We start from the raw sequence: 17,772 nt of genomic DNA on the forward strand, positions 1-17,772 counted from the left end.
CGTTGATTCCAAAAGGTTAATTGGAACTGGGTATGGCCTTATTATCCCCAGTGTCAACAACCCCCCACGAGTCAACAGCACCAACTCCAACCGGGCTTGGTACTTCACCAACGGAGCACAGAGAAGACCGAAATGATCAGTCCAACCTGAAGGTAACGATCACCGCAATGATTACGGCAATAACTACTGCTCTCTGGGGGTACACAATAATAATAATAATAATAATACATTTTATTTATATAGCGCCTTTCCTATGCTCAAGGCACTTACAGAATATAAGAAAGAATGGTAGGGTATACAGTATATAGCATTGTACAAACCAAATAAATAAATAAAGAAGATTACGACAGTGAATTCAGAGAATTCATAAATGATATAAGGAAAGGTATAAAGGATGCAACCAAGACAAATAAGAAGCTGTTTCAGGATATAAAAAACAAAGAGAAACATTTAAGTATTTGCTTTGAGGCAACCTTTAAAAGCATGCTAGAAAAAATTGAGAAAAAAATACCGGAAAATGCGAATAAGTTTGAGAATAAATTTAGAGCACTTGGTGTTCAGCTTGAAGATTTTAAGTAAACGTTCATGACTCTCATTGAAACAGTTGAACAATTGGTATCTACCACTGATGAAAAAGCTATGTCTGCAAAATCCAAATGCAAAGTGCTTAGACAAACTAGCTGCACTAGAAGATGGTTACAGAAGGAATAATCGAAGGTTTCCCTGAAAACAGTGAAAGTCCAAACCTAGTGAAATTTATAGCTGAACTATTCTGTAAAATAATTGGAGAGGACTTTAAATCAGACACAGAGATGTCAGCAGCTAACCTCATGCATGGATGGAATGCCTCAAAACCTAGAATCCTTATTGTACATTTTGACAAATTACATTCTAAATTAAATTTAATGTCACTTCTCAAACTGAAACAAGAGATTATATTTGAAACTAACCACATATTTTTTCTGATTTCTCACCTTCAACAGCTACTAAATGTGACAAATTTTACAGTATTAAACAGTGTTTACGCAAAGCCGAAATCAGTTACACCTTCTTGTAGCCCTCTAAATTGAGAGTGGATAATCAAGGTAAGTTCTATATTTTTAGTTCTCAGAAAAAGAACTAAGAAAATTGAACGATCGTGAGTCACATTGTGTCCTGGCAAGGCAAAGAAGATTTTACCTGCAATCTGATCCATTCATAATAAGAATTTTGCAGTAGCTATACATTCTATTTTCTTCTATGCTATTTTTACATTTTAATTACAATTATAATTATATTTTTTTCTCCCCAAAAGGGGATTCTATAACATCATATCCTTGGTTTATTGTATTAGGATTTTACTATCATGTGTGATCTGCTTCCCCATGGGTGCTTTTTAAAAACATTCCCTGGGTTTATCCTTTCAGGACTGTTTAAGATTATATTCTTGGTTTATAGTATTTGGACTGTATTCTAATAGATATCTAATAGATATCTGTACTCTAATCCTTCTACACTGTTGCTGGGGGTCTTGTTTTGTTTTGAACATGCTCTGTTTCATGGTATTGCAGAAGACTGGGACCTTATTAAATGCGATCTAGCCTGACATGGGGATGAAAATTGGGGGGTGGGTGGGGTGTTAGGTATGAGGGGGGAGACAAGCTATTTCTAATCTATCCTTTTAACCTACACAACTGTAAATGCCTAAAAAGACATAGCTTCATAGCAATAACTCCTGGCAAAACTGGGAATTAAGGTTAAAGCAATCTTATGTAATAATGTAATTTAAGACTAGAAAGGTCAACAAAAGTTCAGAAGCAATGTTTGTATGACCAAACACTGAACTTTGTGAGCTCGAATGTGAAAGGTCTCAATCACAAATTAAAGAGGAAGAAAGTATTCTCTCACCTAACAAGTCTAAACATCAAGGTAGTATTTTACAGGAGACCCACTTATTAAGCAAGGATCAGTTTTGTTTGTAAAGAGATTGGACTGTGAATATTCCACTCCTGCTATACAAAGAAAACTAGAGGTGTGGGAATCTTAATATACAGAACAATTTTATTGGTAGTATCAGCTGTAGTATCTGATTCTGAAGGGCAATATGTGATCGTTATGGATAACTTATTTAATTGTAAAGTTATTTTGATAAACATCCAATGTTGATGACAGAGACTTCATCCAAAATGTATTTGCATCCATTCCTAAAGTGAAGACTCATAAAATTATAATGGCTGGAAACTTTAATTGTGTTTTAAATCCAGACCTAGAAAGATCTTTAGCCACAGGGCTGATAACATCTAACACTGCAAAAACAATTACACAGTTTTATAATTGATCATAACTTATTAGACTCTTGAAGATTTCTAAATCCAAACTCAAGAGCATATTCCTTCTTCTGACCAGTATATCAGTGTTACTCAAGAATCGAGTATTCTGCACAGATAACAATTATTTGTCCATGATGACATCTTACGAGTACGATGCCATTGTTATCTCTGACCACACCCCTCTGATCATGGAGCTCAAATCATTATGCCCCACATACTCATCTTGCAGCTGGCATCTTAACCCCGTTATTAGCTGACGAGAACTGTAGAGAATTTACATCCAAGAAAATTGATTCTTTTTAGAGACAAATACATCCTGCAAAAATACCCTGAGAACCTGATGGCATTTTTTAGAGGATAGACTATTTTATATCTCACCAAGAAAAATACATCAGAAACAAAGGAGACATCAGAGCTAATCAGTGAAATTACCAGAATAAATCAAGAACACGCCATTTTCCCAAATGAGGCACTTTATAGAAAAAGACAAGCTTTGCAATCAGAACTCAGCCTCTTGACAACAAAATAAATGGAACAACTCATTTTCAAATCACAAAATCATTACTATGAACGTGGAGAGTAGGCTAATAAGATCTTAAATCAACAAATCCACAAGCAGGTAGTTTGCAGTGCAATACTAGCAATTACCAACACAGACAAAGACAAAATCATTGACCATAAAAATATAATGCACACATTTAGAGACTACTATAAGTCCTTATATTGTACTCAGTTTAAAGAAGATGAGACACAATTTAATGCATTTTTCAATGCATTACAGATACTATAACTAGATACTCTCAGTGCAGAGGAATTGAATAAACCTCTGACACTCTCAGAATTACTAGACACTATCAACTCACTTCAGAGTGGGAAAGCAGAAAGCCCAAATGGCTACCCTGCTGAAAGTAATAAAAAATGTTCAATTAAGTTAGCTCCCCTTTTATTAGCAACATTTATAGCAGCCGGAGACAATTAAATTCTACCTTAAACTTTTCACCAAACATTAATTACCATCTTTCCTAAGCAACATATGGACATACTACAATGTGCAACATACAGACCAATTTCACTTCTGAATAATGACGTTAAGATACTGTCCAAAGTTCTAGCTAGAAGGATTGAAAAAGTTCTTTCTTCAGTAATATCACAAGGCCAAACAGGATTTATTAATGGCAGACACTTAGCTTCCAATCTTCAATGCCTGTTTAATGTAACAACCCAGAGATCTTATTACAGTATGTCTGGATGCAGAAAAAGCATTCAATATGGTTGAATGGAACTACCCGTTCACTACATTGCACAAATTTCATTATTTCAGACTACTTCAAACTAGAACGTGTTCTAGACAAAGATGCCCACTGTCACCACTGCCATTTGCAATCAACATTGAGCCATTGGCTGTTTACTTTTGAAATGCTTCTAAGATAAAGGGGATTATCAGAGAAAGATTTGATCAGAAAAATCACTATATGCAGATGATATGGTACTATATATATCAGATCCACAAAATACTGTGCCTGCAGTCCTTACAGCACTAGCAGAATTTCAAAAGATATCTGGCCTCTAAATGAATTTGAATAAAAGTGTGCTTTTTCCAGTGAACTCTCTAGCACACAACATTAGATTGGACAGCTTCCCTTTAATCATCACAGATCAGTTTAAATACCTAGGGGTAAACATCACAAGGAAACATAAAGCACTTTTTCAACAAAATTTTGCTGAATGAATGGAAAAACCTAAACAAGATATGCATAGATGGTCTACACTCCATCTCACAGCAGGGAGAATTAACACTATCAAGAAGAATATCCTTCCTAAGCTTCTTTTTATATTTCAAAACATCCACATATACATTAACAAATATTTTTTTTAAAGAAATTAGATTACATCATAACCTCATTTATTTGGAATTCAAAACACCTATGTATCCAAAGATAGACCCTACAATGACCTAAAGCAGAAGGTGGCATGGCTCTTCCTAACTTTCAGTTTTATTATTGGGTAGTAAATATAAAAGCTATAAACACCTGGGGCCTCATGTATAAATGGTGCGTATGCAAAGAAATCTTGAGTAAGAACTTTTCCACGTTCAAATTGAGATGTATAAAACCTACACTTGGCATAAAGCCACACACTTTTCCACGGTACCTCATACCTTGTTGTACACAAGTTCTCCACTCGGTTTTGCAGACTGGCAGCACCCAATGTCAAAGCAGTGCTACTGTTCCTGTGTGGTTACTCCTTATTTTCCTGGCGCGGTTTTATAAATACACTGAAACTAACCACATATTGTTTATTAGTGTAATGCATCTGATTGTAATTAACTTGTAACAATATAATGGTCCAGGATATAGTCATAGAATTCCAAATACCATAACTGCTTTAGCGTTGTTTCTCTCACTGCACCTTCTTCTTCTTTTTCTTCTTTCAGCTGCTCCCTTTAAGGGTTGCCAAAGTGGATCATCTTTTTCCATATCACTCTCATTGTACCACTCGGAGTATTTATATCACCGTATCTGAGTGTGAATCACAGCAGCAGCTGATCGGAAAGAGAATTATCGGTATACAGCATCAGGCACACGCTACCTCAGCCACGGCAAAACTTTTCAAAGCCTTTCTTGTACGGACCTTGCGGTTCAGAAACAGTTTCATCCCAAGAACTATAAACGCACTCAATCAATTTCTCCTTGTAGAACTATCTGTACTAATAAGTACATTTAACCCACTGTAAACTTGCACTACAGTTATAATATTACACAACCTGAGCCACTTTATAAAGCGCATATTTACATATGATGACGATATCATTTTTAAGATGAAATGCAGCAAAATATGTTGATTATATTATACAGATAAAGCTTTAACTTCATTTAAATAATGTATATTCTTCACTGGGACTGGTGTGAAGGATAGAATAATTAAACATGTACTACGAAGATAGTTTAATGTTCCTTAAACGTTTTGAAGAATCGTCGCTCTAAGCTTACAGATGGCTTAACATCTATTACAGAGCTGATTGTGTGGCGATCAGTTACTTGGAGAAAAGTAAGGACTGCAGGGGTGACCACGCCAATATATATTGAATATAAAACAGAAAAAGAAAATAACGACACAGCTAGAAATGCAGCGGCAAATTTCGACAAAAGTTAAACGCTTGTGTCATGAGCACGAGGCTGCTATGCAGTGTCCGCAATGGACGTGGCCATCCACCGTGCATAAGATACCATATTGACATTGGCGGGCGAAGGAGCCACCGATTCTTTCTCTGCCTAGGGCCGCTACAAGCTTAGAGCCGCCCATGAGTACTGCTGCAATAAATAATTTCATCGAAGGTCGCACACAATCACTGCACCATGAAAACCAAGTTTAATAACTTGCTTTAACTCCTATCATCATGAAAATGATATCATGTATACATCTCAGTATTTTAGTTATTCAGAGAGCTGTAATATTACTAATGTAATGGATTCTGTGTCCAGTCGGAGGAAGAGAGCTGGTTTAAAAAGCAAGTAGTAATTCACACACATAGAGCACATAGAAGATCAGATACAAAACAAAGCATTTAACGTGCTACTTTAATTACGATGTGATTTGAGAAACTGGTTAATTAAATGATTTTAAGATGACGTTTATGATGTTCTACTTTAATGACAAAATAAACTACATGATTAAAGTGGAAATTTCGAGATTGAAGTTGACATTTTGTGGTTTTTTCCCCACTGTGTGCCTTTTTTTTCCTCTGTATTCTAATAAGCTTTCATATGACACTCAGACGGTGGGCTACGACTTGCCTTTTCACGGCGACTGATATCTGAGCTTTCAAGTTTCTCCAACACGCTATGTCACTCGATCAACTTCCTTTTGTTAATTATACCACTGTTTTTTCTTTGCCTCCACTTTGTATTCGCTGAAATTCGTATATTTTCCCCCGTGCTTTTCCCATTGTCTTTTCACAGAAGGCTGAGCTTAAGGGCGATTTATATTGATTTGCATATTCAAAGAGGCGTAATTCTGGGAGGAGTTGGGGCGGGACAAAAGGCGCGTGCACAAGCGTTACTTTTCACGCTGACCGGGATTTATGTAGCGGAAGAACGTGGAAGTTGGAGTACGCACAGATTCCTGCATCTGGATTTTTCTGTGCGTGAGCACATTTTGGCTTTTGTGCTTATGCCATGTTATAGTGCGAGTTCTACGCACGGCGTTATACATGAGGCCCCTGGACATTGACACAAATAGATAAACACATGCTGGCTAGGTCTGTAATAGAAACAACATCCTGCAGTACTTCTTTATATTCCTTGCTTTAACCCGGGTACATATAAGTTATCGTCAGAATAACTCAGAATATGGAACCAAAGTAGGAAGCACATCAAGAAAGAGAAGCTTTTATCTGTGGCACTTCTACACAATAACCACCTTTTTCCATCCTCTCAAACTTACACAGTTTTTAATGTTTGGAAAATGTACGGGATTAAATCATTTAGAGAATTGTACATAGATAATGTCTTTGCATCCTACGAACAATTATACTTCAAATTTAGCTTCCTATCAACACAATGTTTCCACTATTTCCTAATTAGAAACTTTGCTAAACAAAATCTGCCCAATTTTCCTCACCTCCCACCTATTTCTATTCCAGAAGAAATATTGATCAGTCTTGATGACTCAGACAGCATTTCTATAATATATAATACATTTTAAAAGCCCTTCCTTTCAAAGATCCCAGAGTACAGTGGGAAAAAGATCTCTTATTCAATATTTTAGAAAAGGAGTGGAAGACAACCATGCACAGAATTATGTTATTTAATGATAAAGAAAAGGATTACAGTTAAAATAACCGCTTATATCTAGATATAAAAGACTTGATGTCAGGTAGGCAGGGCAGACAAGAACATAACACATAAGAGATATCCTTTGCTCATTTAAAGGGTTTTTTTGATTTTACAAGCTTTTCACTTTTAGCTTGATATCACAGTTAGCTTGCCCTTGTTCGTATTCACAATTATGGGCGAGAAAAGGCTAAACTACTAGGCTACAGCATGAGGCTTTTGTCTCCAAATGAGTGAAAAAGTTGTAAAAGCTCACACAGTTATTAACTAGTGGCACAATAATCCAGCATGTGAAAGTAGTTCCTTAGCTGGCAGTTTTCTTGCCTTTTAGAGTTCAAATTTATCTTGGCACAAATAAACAGTTATATGATGCCAAATCTTTACAAATGATGTCCAGTATTGTGTAGAATTGGTTGTCATTACTATGAGTTTGAATGATGAGCTTTGCTTTGGCGGAGTGAACTTTTTACCTTTGCTTATTATGTACATATAATTTCATTGGGATGCTCTCCTGATCTTGAACAACAAATTATCAAATTCAGACCTTTTTATCTGCCTAGGGGGTTCACAGCGATATTTTGTACTGCTGTTTATATCTCCCACTATGCTGACACCACAAGGGTGCTGGACAAACTGTATGATGTTATCGATCAGTAGGAAACATTACATTACAATGTTGCTTATATTGTAGGTGGTGACTTTAACAAAGCCCATCTGTAGAAGGTTTTGCTGAAATATTACCAGCATGAAAACTTTCCAACACAAAGCCGTAACATCCTGAATTATGTTTACACCAGTTCGTACATGCCTACAAAGCCCACCCCTGATGGGCTTTCAGCAAATCACATCATTCCTTTGTCCAGCTGCTGCCTGCCTATTGGCAGAGGCTGAAAAGTGAGCAGCCTGTGACTCAATCATTTCAGTGCTGGACCAACCAATCAGACAATGTCTTGCATCACTGCTTTCGCATTATGGACTGGGAAACTTTCCAAATTGCTGCTGAAAATAATATCAATGACTATGTGGAGTATGTAATGGGATACATAAATAAATGTCAAGGTCCATTCCAGTTAGAAAGCCCATTTTCTTATACAGTAAGTGCTTTGGCTTATCAATGTGGATGAAAAAGGTTGCAGTGTAATGCTCAAAAATCATTTTATCTTTTTTGGTTGAAGGAATCAATGTTAATCCATCCTTGATTAACATCTCTTTTATTTGATGAAACTCAGTAAGTAAGCTGACAAAATGTTAATGGAGCTGCCATTCCTTATATTTTTGAATACAAGTATTCTTATCAGCAGAACCATATCTGTTTAGACACTCTTGCTGCTAAACTTCTCTTGCTTCTTGTCTGAAATTCCATAACACGGTCACTAACGATAATTGGGTATGCAAATTTTACTGTTCATTATATATGGAGTTACCTGTATCTCATATTAACAAAGCATCCATGAACTATTGAGGACTGGTCTACCTTTGTTTAATCCTGTACATCCTGATATCTGTTGCTATCTAATGCTACTATACGGTCAGTGCGTCCTCAACCAGAATGAGGGTGGGGGCCATCCTCAGGATATGGATTCTATTGGAAATGTTATGTATAATTGCTTTATTTACCTTATTGGTAATATTCAATAAATAAATGATCATGACAAAAATACAAAGGTTGGTGGAGAATCTGTTTTTTTGCTCATTTTGTCTTTTAGCTTTCAATGGACAGAACAGTAAAGAATAAATGAAGACAACAAGGTAAGTTGGAGTAAGCTAAGTTTAGTTAAAATATAAAAATACTCCAGAAAAATATGTCATACTACTTCTCATGATGTTACCCACGCTTGGACACAAATCTGGGTTACCTGAAAACACGATGCTGAACAGTAGTAACAATACATCACAATAGGAAATGAATTCTGCTAGTGTCTGATATGAATTAGAGAGTGTTACAATGAGGGATGCTCCAAAAGCTAATTAGGACCCACTTGCACCTATCTGTACGTTTACCATAAAGCATCTGCTTCAATAAAATATAAGAAAAGAAATAAAAAAGAAATACTGAAAGACAGAGAAGCAGTAATCTGTCATGATGTGCAAAACCTTTGTGATAATGTTCTCAGAAAAGGAAAATTCACAGCATTGGAAATGTCTGATGTGACACAATGAGAAAACTAACAAGCCATATAATTAAATGATGTTTTATCACCAGCAAAGAATGTCTTCTGATTTAGAAGTCACTGAAGCCCTCAATCAACTGAATGTGAGAAGCCATAGCCTAGTCCATAAATAACTGGTCATGAATTAGGACTGCCTGACAGTGAGAACACTTAAAAAGGTCCAACTGTTCATCTGTCTCTGCAAAGCATATGTGTGAAGCGTATTCAATAAGTTGAACTCTAGTACTACCTTTAAAAAGGTAAACAAAAATTATTCTAAACTGAAAAAAAAACCATTTGTATAACATTTACATCAATTAAAAAGTATAGTTATAAAAGTTGATATATATTGGTATGCATTGGGCTATGCACCTTGGATAATCCACTCATGGTAGTTTCATGATGTGTGCACCATCTTTCCACCTAGAATTAGGGCTGCAGATACTTTATGACGCCAGAGTCAATTCACATAATAAGGTGTTCAGTTTCAACTGCTCTCTGAGCTTTTACTTGCCAATACAGCTTGAGTGTGTCATCAGTGGTTGGAAATATAACAAGAGCCATTCAATTCATAGATTTCCTCAAAGATACGGTACATGCTGTAGAAAGCATATCTAGTAGCTAAGCTCAAATAAGTGTAATATCAAAAATAAGTAAAAAGTTATTGCTCTTCAGGAAGTGAGTGTCCTTCCACCAACATCCTAGCTGCTTGGTGTCAGACCTTTTAAAGCACATCATTTTTGTACTCTCTCTTTTGAAGTCACGCAACCAGCGTTTTACACAACATACCCAAATACAAGTTCTTGGTAGTAATGCCACAATCTCCAGCCAACTTCCCCAAATCTAAAACTAAGTAAACTATTCTGTCCTCCTCTATTAGGAAAGAATATCCCTTCACTAGCTGTTTTACTGTTTACATTATGATACCTTTTGGAAAATCCCAAGTTCATGGTTGGTCTAGTGGGTCACTTTACAAAGCCATGATGTTATTCAAAATACTAACCCCAATATATAATAAAAAGCTCAATTTGAACAGTTTGCAAAACAATTAATTTAAAAGCAAGCTCTTTAAAGAGATCGCTACTGATGTTAAACTGTGTGCACTGACTTTTCTTTGTTGCGTCTCTCTCTTTTAACTAACAAGACAGCTTAAATAGTTGCCTACATATTTTGGTTAGTCATTTATTATCCATACACAAAATATTATAGCATAAACTGAGTTTTTGTTTATGTTTTACTTTATTTTAATGAAGTTTACTGTCCTTTTTGGAAGTGCACTACTTTCTTGCTAAAGGATTGTACAAAATGTGATGTACCTTGTTGTTTGCATAATGATTTTAATTTATATTACTTTTACTCCATGAACCTACAGCTTTCAAACTGAAAAATTATCATACACCTAAATGATATAAAAATGTATAGGCGTGTTGCTTTCAGCCTTTTTAATGTTACATACAGCCTGATTTGCTGATACTTCATATGGGAATGACCCCCATGTTTGATGTTTATGGTCCAGAAAAACAGACTTGTTGGCTGCAGTTTGTAGCAATGCATAGTGAAACACTGAAACGTCCTGTCCACATATTATTGTACAGATATGTTTTCCATTTAAACACTCACATTTTAACACATGCCGCATTATTCCTCTGACGTTGCATGATGAGAATGAAGGGGGTGGAGGAATATAAATTTTAAGCCTAAATATAGGTACATGTCAAAAAAGTACATAATTTATTACTAATTTGTCATCAATCTTTACTTTGGAAAAGCACGTTAGCTTTTTTGATGTGTCAAAAAAAATCAAGTATATTAAACATTTAAGTAATGCTCTACAGTATATTGGGGTGGTTATGATATTGTCATAATGTTTGCTGGCACCAAGCAGCAAACATTTTGAAAAAAAAATCAGAAACCTTTAAAATAGAGAAGTTTGGAAAAATTGTAAAAGAAGCTAAGATCAATAGTTAAAAAAATTGTTTCAGTAAGAACAATTTATAAAGCATCAAATAAACAAAAGGAACATTAAGTGAATGCAATTAAAATAATAAATTAAATAAATAATTTCGCTCAGATTTTTACATGATAAGAAATAAATGCTGTGTATGTTAAAATTTAAAACATAAATGTTAACTTGCCTTAGGCATCAGGTGGGTTAAAAATGAACAAAGCCCTAGGGCCTGTTGAGATTTTGGTACCAGTAATAAATATCAGTTTTAGAAAATAAATACCAGTCGTCACTTAAAATGGGAAAAGTATCGGTTGACTGGAAAGTTCCAAATTTGATTCATATTTTATAAACTGTCTTTGTTTAGTAAAATAATAGAAATTTAATTCAGAAATGGACTTGGAGTCAATTTACATAAGAACATTTTTTCTAAAACACAACCTGAACAGTTTTAAGAATGAAAGTTCTGCCAGATAAATGTATTATTTGCCAGATACATTTATTAATTTGTTTATTGGGAAAGACCAAAATATATTATACAAAATGTCGTCAGCAACTCCTCAGATGTGGTGTGAGAAATGCTGAAAGTAGATGCCTTAGCAAACTATTCATGATGGATGGACATTAGACACTGAAGGCAGGCAAGAGGAGAATACTCCTCTCCACATGAAGTGCAGCAGTAAAGCTGAGTTCTTTCATGGGTTTGTGCCTGGGCTGATAATTATTGTGAACTAAAATGAAACCTATGGTTAAACCAATGCTAAAATGGATAGCAAATATGAAGAACAAGGAAAAAGAATTCTGAAAAGCCAATATTCAGAAATGGCCAGAAATTATAAAAATGCTTCTTAATTATAAGTACAAGATGGGTAGCAATGACCCATAAGAACCAAACCTTGAAATGGAATTGCAATTACAGAATGTTTTGTTCCACGAAACAATGCAGGAAATCGATTAAAATAGTAAATATCACGTTATACTGTAAATCAATAGAGATTATGATTAACTTTATTAGTGTACTAAAGAGATTGAATGCTTTGAGCATTTTAAATCACAAGGCTACAAAATAATAGTATATATAGCAGGTCTAAAAGCTTGTGGTGAACAGTAACCAAGTGAATAACTGACTTAAGGGTATGTGTTAGTCTAACTGCCTATAGAAGTGTTTATGTCTCTTTAAACAATATAGAAGTCAGACTGGTGAAACAAAGAGGTGTTCCTGTGCAGAAAAAACTTGTTTATTGGCCAATTTCAAAAGGAGTTTTTTTATACTAAAGTGACCATTGATGATAGGAAGGATGTTCAATGCGATTTCAAAGATGGAAGACCAATTCAGAAGGTCAGTGGGGTCTAACCTGGTATTTTCCTACATGGAAAGATATTGCTAGGAACCTGGTACCCTATTTTAAAGATTGTTCATTCTTATTTAGTTAATTATTTTAAATGATATACAGTATGTTATGGTAATTAATAGGTCTGTGCTATATGTCTTGATTATAGTGTTTCTAGAGTTTAGTTTCATATCTGTACATTATATATATCTATGTACTGTATATAGTCGGAAAGAAATTATATAAACCTATTTGTACTGACTTTTACTATTGTTTTTCTATAATTGTGCTAGCATGCGAGTGTTGGGGATGGATGATTTACCTTTGGCCTTGGCCTTAATTTTAGAAAGCATAACCCAATAAGAATCATACATATTCTGCAATCATTACAGTATTCAGTGAGATATAAACCACAACATGTTTGGTATAAAGAAACATTTTGTGTTCGAGTCATTTTCTTAATATGCCTTTTATTCAATTCAATTCAAATCTTTATTGTTATGTGTAAAAGTAACATGTACAATGAAATGCTTGCTTGCATTTCAAAAAAAAAAAAACCAATAAATAAATGAATATAAATAAGTAAATAAATAAAACCAGAATCCTAGGAATAAATAGAGACAGTGGCAGAAGTATGTGTGCAGGTAGACACAAGATTACTGATTGTTCATAAGTCTGATTGCAGTTGGGTAGATGTTACTGAAGCTGGAGGTGCACATCCGAAATTACTTTAGTTGCTTCCCAGATGGGAGGAGGGTGAAAAGTGACAGTGCAGGGTGGCTGGGGTTCTGCCTGATATGGTTCACTTTCCTGAGACAGTGTGTAATGTGAATGTTATGGATCACAGGGAGCTGTGTGCCTGTGATCTTCTGTGCTGTATTCACCACATGCTACTTAGCTCTGCAGTCTTGAACTGAGCAGTTGCTGTACCAGGATGTGATTCATCCTGTCAGGAAGTATTCCACAGTACACCTGTAGTATCAGCACAGGGTTGTGGGGGAGAGCCGGGCCTTACTCAGTCTCCTGAGGAAGTAGAGGCATTGTTGGGCTTTCTTGACTACTGCCGCAGTGTGACTTGACCATTTAAGGTCATCAGTGAAGATGACTCAGAGGAACCTAAAGCTGCTGACCTGCTCCACAGCCTCACCTTCAATGTAGATGGGGCTGTGCTCTGTAAGAACCATTAATGATAAAGGACACCCCTATTTACTTCCATATTCTAATTTGAAATTATCTAAATTAATAATATTTATACAGAGTGAGGTTTCTTGAATAGAAAAAAGCAAATGAATTCATGAAGTTATACAAGGATCAACCCGAAGCCGCATAGTACAACTAACGGGATATCTCCATTCAACTCAAAAGTTTACTCTGAATCCAAAGTTAGCAAGACCTCTAAAAAGTCAAATTCTCCAGGATAATATATTACTTTAAGCAAACACAGAAGATCAGACACTTTAATAAATCCAATCTGACCTTGAGTTATTACAGATGGAAGCTAGTTCTCTGTTCTTATAGCTAAAACTTTCTTCAGGATATTAACATCATTATTTAAAAGTAAAATTGGACTATAAGACACTCATTCTACAAACTTTTTATTTTCCTTTGGAAAGGCAATGATTAATGTTTAACATAATTTTATTTTGTCTAGCTTCAATAAGAATAATGGTATAAAATTCCACTGGGTAACTGTTTGTGCTTGCAGCTTTTCCACTTTGCAATGAATTTATAGAAGCTCAGATAGCCTCACAGGTTTCTTAAGATTCTCTTCACTGTGAGCATCAAGCAGCGGTGTTTGTTTTTTATGAAGAAATTCCTTGGCTTGAACTTCACTTTATATACACTGTGAGGAATATAATGACTTACTGCATTGTGTTCCTTAAATGTGTTAGATATTTACTTGTTGATCACTAAAATTGCATTTCCAACTTCCTCTTTATGTAATTGTTGTGCTAAAATCTAACCAGCCTTTTTTCCAAGTTCATAATGTAGGTATAGCGACTTAAAGATAAGTTGCTCTGTCTATTTTGTACTCAAAAGATTCAATTCTGATTGTACAGGCATCCTTTTCTTGTGGAATGTTTCATTGGGAAATCTTGTATATTCCTAATCTGTTATAGAAATGACAGTAATCAGCTCTGATGCCCTTCTAGTCTGCACTTTATCTCATACTGTATGTTTCATATAAAATAATTTGCTATTTTAGAACTGCTGTAGGTGTTTCCTAGAGAATCTCTGCAAAAATGTCTTGAGAAACATTGCACTCTAATAAAATACCAATCTGTGTGGAGATGAATTTTATAAAGTTCTCATCAGTTAGCATTAATAAATTAAATTGCAAATTGTGAGTTGTAATTGGGAACAAAATGATTTAACCTACAAAATGGTGAGATAATAATTTTATATACATAATATTTCATAGTGGGTAGTAATTGTTTAGCAATAATAAAAAAGAAATCATACATTCTAGAATAACTGTGATGTACTAATGAAAAATGAATATTCTCTTAAATTTAGACATAGAACTCTTCACAGGTCAGAAATATTATGATCTTTAATAAACTATGAATCTACTGTAGCAGTTTCAGATGTTATAGTTACAGTTGCTGAAGACCTATGTAAATCTGGATTTACTCTGCCTTTAAAATCCTCAGGTGTTAAAAGCTTGTGAGTATTCAAATAGGAATGCAAGAATCTTAAGCATGAATTCCCTATTATCCATATTCGGAGTAGGTATAATAGCCAGAATTAATTTGTATGTATAGTGTATTCCCATTACCCCTACAAATTACCCTTAATAGTTCAACCTTGTATCAGCTACAAATGTAATTCTTTTGTAAAAAAAAGATTCCTGCAATTCTGGTCTTTTTAGAATAGTTCACCCTGTCTCTTTTGTGATCCTTACTTTTTAAAGGAGTTCTCTGCAAAAAAAGAGGTAAAGTCTTAGAGCAGTTTTTCTGTTATGATTACGGTTGAGACCTTATAAAGTTACAGGCTGCAATTATATATTAAGGCAACATTTAGGAAAGGTTCAAGTTTAAACAGATATATCTCTATATTGTTAAACTAGGAAGGAAATTAAATTAGCAAGACCTCCAAAATGCTTTGTGATCATTGAGACTTAGTTGTTATACAAACTTAATCATGATCTCATTTACTCATTTTTCATAACTGTATGGGCCAAAAATGTATTTTTTGTTGTGTATATTTAAACAGAGTCCTCTGAAAGTTTATTTTTCATGAACTATTTTCTTATTTTGCCCAGAATATTTGCTGCATAGTGTTGTGTCACGCATGCACATCACAGGATCACCTTCCAGGCTCCTCAAAGGCAAGCACTACTGCCCAAGGACACCGGGGGTGCGATTGCTAACCACCTTGTCCCTTTTTCCACCCACAGCCTAGAGAAGCCACCCAGTGAGGGCAACTAACCCTACCCCTTGAAGTCCAGGAGTTTATAAAAAGAGAGCACTCCAGGAAGGTGACGGCACACTTGGAAAACGACACCCCCTATGGGAAAGAACTGTTACGACAAGTACTGTATGACAAAGCTAATTAGGAAATAATTGCAGATAGCTTTATTGATTTCTGTTTTGTTTTTTGTGCCATCAAATGCTTATTTTAATTCTGTATAAAAGAAGTAAACGGGTTGGCATGGTTGGAACCCCAAAATTTTGCCTGAGGTCGTGTGGTTACAAGAAATTGACTTACTTTTAGTCTGAGAATTATTTGATGAATGTCTAATTTGCAATGTTGTATTACCAATGATTATCCATCACCAAGTTATTGCATTTTATGCCACAGTTACATTATATATGGCAGCAGCCTTCACTATTTTCTTTAACTTTAAAATATACCATCTACCACATGAATGAATCTAACCTACAGTATTGAAGGAAAAGACACTGAAAAATCCACTGTTCTGTGGATAAGTTCTCCCTTGTACAAGTTGATCAACATGAAAAAGTCATTTGTTATTGGCTTTTCTGACTATTATACTAAAAAGGCTATTATTTACATATATACTCAGCAAAAAAAGAAACGTCCCTTTTTCAGGACTGTGTATTTCAACAATAATGTTTTAAAAATCCAAATAACTTTACAGATCTTCATTGTAAAGGGTTTAAACAATGTTTTCCATGCATGTTCAATTAACCATAAGCAATTAATTAACATGCACCTGTGGAATGGTCATTAAGACCTTAACAGCTTACAGAAAGTAGGCATTTAAGGTCACAGTTCTAAAAACGCAGGACACTAAAGAGACTTGTCTACCGACTGTGAAAAACACCCAAAGAAAGATGCCCAGGGTCCCTGCTCATCTGTGTGAACGTGCATTAGGCATGCTGCAGGGAGGCATGAGGACTGCTGATGTGGCTAGGGCAATAAATTGCCATGTCCGCACTGTGAGACGCCTAAGACAGCGCTACAGGGAGACAGGAAGGACAGCTGATCATCCTCGCAGTGGAAGACCACGTGTAACAACACCTGCACAGGATCGGTACATCCGAATATCACACCTGCGTGACAGGTACAGGATGGCCACAACAACTGCCCAAGTCACACCAGGAACACACAATCCCTCCATCAGTGCTCAGACTGTCCGCAATAGGCTGAGAGAGGCTGGACTGTGGGCTTGTAGGCCTGTTGTAAGGCAGGTCCTTACCAGACATCACCAGCAACAACGCCGCCTATGGGCACCAACCCACCTTCGCTGGACCAGACAGGAGTGGCAAAAAGTACTCTTCACTGTTGAGTCACGGTTTTGTCTCACCAGGGGTGATGGACGGATTTGTGTTTATCGTCGAAGGGATTGAGCACGTCTGGGACCTGTTGGATCGCAGGGTGAGGGCTAGGGCCATTCCCCCCAGAAATGTCCAGGAACTTGCAGGTGCCTTGGTGGAAGAGTGGGGTAACATCTCACAGCAAGAACTGACAAATCTGGTCCAGTCCATGAGGAGGAGATGCACTGCAGTACTTCAAGCAGCTGGTGGCCACAGCAGATACTGACTGGTACTTTTGATTTTGAGCCTCCCTTCATTCAGGGACACATTGTGAAACATTTTTAGTTTATGTCTTATGGTGTTGACTCTTTTACTGTTCATACAAATATTTACACATTAAGTTTACTGAAAGTAAAAACAGTTGAAAGTCAGAGGGCGTTTCTTTTTTTGCCGAGTATATATGTATATATGTATATATATA

The 17,772-nt window shown here is 35.7% G+C and overlaps 1 protein-coding gene and 1 long non-coding RNA gene across 2 annotated transcripts in view; one reads left to right on the forward strand and one right to left on the reverse strand.

The window, feature by feature from the left end:
* The window catches only part of LOC120525368 (PC3-like endoprotease variant B), a 535,535-nt gene that overhangs the window by 5,150 nt on the left and 512,613 nt on the right, over positions 1-17,772 (reverse strand). The gene's annotated exons all lie outside the window — the stretch shown is intronic.
* LOC120525369 lies at positions 67-16,042 on the forward strand. Its single transcript, XR_005632944.1, has 3 exons — positions 67-152; positions 8,848-8,890; positions 15,968-16,042. It is a non-coding gene; the product is annotated as an uncharacterized LOC120525369 (long non-coding RNA).

Source organism: Polypterus senegalus, chromosome 3 (assembly GCF_016835505.1).
Source record: "Polypterus senegalus isolate Bchr_013 chromosome 3, ASM1683550v1, whole genome shotgun sequence".
NCBI classification, from domain to species: Eukaryota; Metazoa; Chordata; class Cladistia; order Polypteriformes; family Polypteridae; genus Polypterus; species Polypterus senegalus.